Source organism: Limulus polyphemus, unplaced genomic scaffold (genome assembly GCF_000517525.1).
Source record: "Limulus polyphemus unplaced genomic scaffold, Limulus_polyphemus-2.1.2 Scaffold10193, whole genome shotgun sequence".
Classification (NCBI taxonomy): Eukaryota; Metazoa; Arthropoda; class Merostomata; order Xiphosura; family Limulidae; genus Limulus; species Limulus polyphemus.
This window is the reverse complement of record NW_013675803.1, coordinates 1-2,922: the sequence shown is the minus strand read 5'-3', so window position 1 is coordinate 2,922 and position 2,922 is coordinate 1. Positions and strand designations below refer to the sequence as shown.

Here is a 2,922-nt window from a genome sequence, read left to right as displayed (position 1 = left end):
GTGTTGCTGGTGACAAGCTTGCTTTATGGCTTAAAGCTCCACCCTTGTGTTGCTGGTGACAAGCTTGCTTTATGGCTTAAAGCTCCATCCCTGTGTTGCTGCTGACAGGATTGCTTTATGGCTTAAAGCTCCATCCCTGTGTTGCTGGTGGCAAGCTTACTTTATGGCTTGAAGCTCCATCCTCGTGTTGGTGGTGGCAAGCTTACTTTATGGCTTGAAGCTCCATCCTTGTGTTGGTGGTGGCAAACTTGCTTTATGGCTTAAAGCTCCATCCCTGTGTTGCTGATGGCAAATTTGCTTTATGGCTTAAAGCTCCATCCCTGTGTTGCTGGTGACAAGCTTGCTTTATGGCTTAAAGCTCCATCCCTGTGTTGCTGGTGGCAAGCTTGCTTTATGGCTTAAAGCTCCATCCCTGTGTTGCTGGTGGCAAGCTTACTTTATGGCTTGAAGCTCCATCCTTGTGTTGCTGGTGGCAAACTTGCTTTATGGCTTAAAGCTCCATCCCTGTGTTGCTGGTGGCAAGCTTGCTTTATGGTTTAAAGCTCCGTCCCTGTGTTGCTGATGGCAAGCTTGCTTTATGGCTTCCATCTCCACCCTATTGACAAGCTTGAATACCCCAACACCTTTTGAATAATGTTGTTGTTGTTGTTGGTTAAAAGTAATTTCCTTTTGTTTTAATACTCAAATAAGTGAGATGTTTCTGAGGTGACAGTGATATCTTTTTGTGTTAATGTTTGACTGAGTGAAATGTTTCTGAGGTGACAGTGATATCTTTTTGTGTTAATGTTTGACTGAGTGAGATGTTTCTGAGGTGACAGTGATATCTTTTTGTGTTAATATTTGACTGAGTGAAATGTTTCTGAGGTGACAGTGATATCTTTTTGTGTTAATATTTGACTGAGTGAAACGTTTATGAGGTGACAGTTAACACTCAACTGAGCATCAAGTTTCTGACATGACAGTAATATCCTACTGTGTTAATATTCAACCGAGTGACATGTTTATGAGGTAACAATAACTTCCTTCTGTGTTAACACTCATCTGACTGACATGTTTCTGACATGAGAGTGATATCCTACTGTATTAACACTCAACTGACTGACATGTTTCTGAGGTAACAGTAATTTTCTTCAGTATTAACATTCAACTGAGTGACATGTTTCTGACATGACAGTGATATCCTACTGTTAACACTCAATTAAGTGACATGTTCTTGACGTGACAGTAATTTCCTTCTGTGTTACTATTTAACTGAACGATATGTTTCTAACATGACAGTTATTCAACTGAACGATATGTTTCTGACATGACAGTAATTTCCTTCTGTGTTACTATTCAACTGAACAATATGTTTCTGACATGACAGTAATTTCCTTCTGTGTTACTATTCAACTGAACAATATGTTTCTGACATGACAGTAATTTCCTTCTGTGTTACTATTCAACTGAACGATATGTTTCTGACATGACAGTAATTTCCTTCTGTGTTACTATTCAACTGAACAATATAGAAGGAAATTACTGTCATGTCAGAAACGTCATGTCAGAAACATATTGTTCAGTTGAATAGTAACACAGAAGGAAATTATTGTCATGTCAGAAACATATTGTTCAGTTGAATAGTAACACAGTAATTTCCTTCTGTGTTACTATTCAACTGAACAATATGTTTCTGACATGACAGTAATTTCCTTTTGTGTTAATATTCAACTGAACAATATGTTTCAGAGATGACAATAATTTCCTTCTGTGTTAATATTCAACTGAATGACTATGTATTAACTGGACAGTTGACAAGTGAAAAGGTATTACAAGAAGTTAAAGGAATTTTTAGTGGGTTTTTATTATTAAAATTTTAAGTTTATCGGTTTCAATAGGTAAAGTAGAAAAAAAAAACGCTTATAAAACAATTAAACAGAGTAAAATCATAGTATTATTTAAAAATTACCCACAGAAACAGAAAATACAAAAATATTTTGTACCAAAAGGCAAAAATATTTAAAAAAACATAGTAGAATTTTTTCAAGATGATGAATCACACCAATTGATTTATCTCCAGTATTGATGCACGTTAAATTGTAAGACAAATTGATAGAGGACGACTGAATACAAAGATATACAAGTCCATTGGAGAAACAAGACACCACCATAAGAACTTGATTCAAGACAAAGGGTAGACAGAGAACGTTGTGAATCTTACCACTATTTACCTAGAGGCTTGAAAGCAGTCGAACTGCTCCCAAAACTTAAGTTTGACCCACCAAACAGTGAACTTCCACTACCGAACGCACCACTTGTGCCTAAGCCTGAAAAAAGAAAGAAAAATATCAATAAAGCAAATCTATCGAAGAGTTTTATTTCAAATGATAGAGTATTGTTTTTATGAATTTCACATATTACTAATTTTGATTACTAGTCAAATATATTTAAATATCATGAAATAATATTTGGATCAAAATAAGTTTTAATAACAGGAAGGAAATCCTCGTATTCTTAAAAACTTCTAATTCTCTGGAGTTGACTGTATAAAGTTTTGATAATAAAACAAACTAACTTCATACAAATCCATTTAATGCTAATCTTATAGATCTCTGGTTCACTGGAGCTGATTGTTTGTGTGTCTTATCAAACATACAAATCTTCTAGATCTCTGGTTCACTGGAACTGATTCTTTGTGTGTCTTATCAAACATAACTAATCTCATACAAATCTTGTAGAGCTCTGGTTTACTGGAACTGATTCTTTGTGTGTCTTATCAAACATAACTAATCTCATACAAATCTTATAGATCTCTGGTTCACTGAAACTAATTCTTTGTGTGTCTTAAAAAACATAACTAATCTCATACAAATCTTCTGGTTCACTGGAACTGATTCTTTGTGTGTCTTATCAAACATAACTAATCTCATACAAGTTTTACAG

The 2,922-nt window shown here is 34.9% G+C and overlaps 1 long non-coding RNA gene across 1 annotated transcript in view; it reads right to left on the bottom strand.

Moving 5' to 3' along the window:
* LOC106476285 overlaps positions 1 to 2,316 on the bottom strand; it is a 10,435-nt gene extending 8,119 nt beyond the window's left edge. Inside the window, exon 1 of the long non-coding RNA XR_001291881.2 lies at positions 2,201 to 2,316. This is a non-coding gene — a long non-coding RNA (uncharacterized LOC106476285). The remainder of the gene's footprint in view (positions 1 to 2,200) is intronic.
* Positions 2,317 to 2,922: the final 606 nt, after the last annotated feature.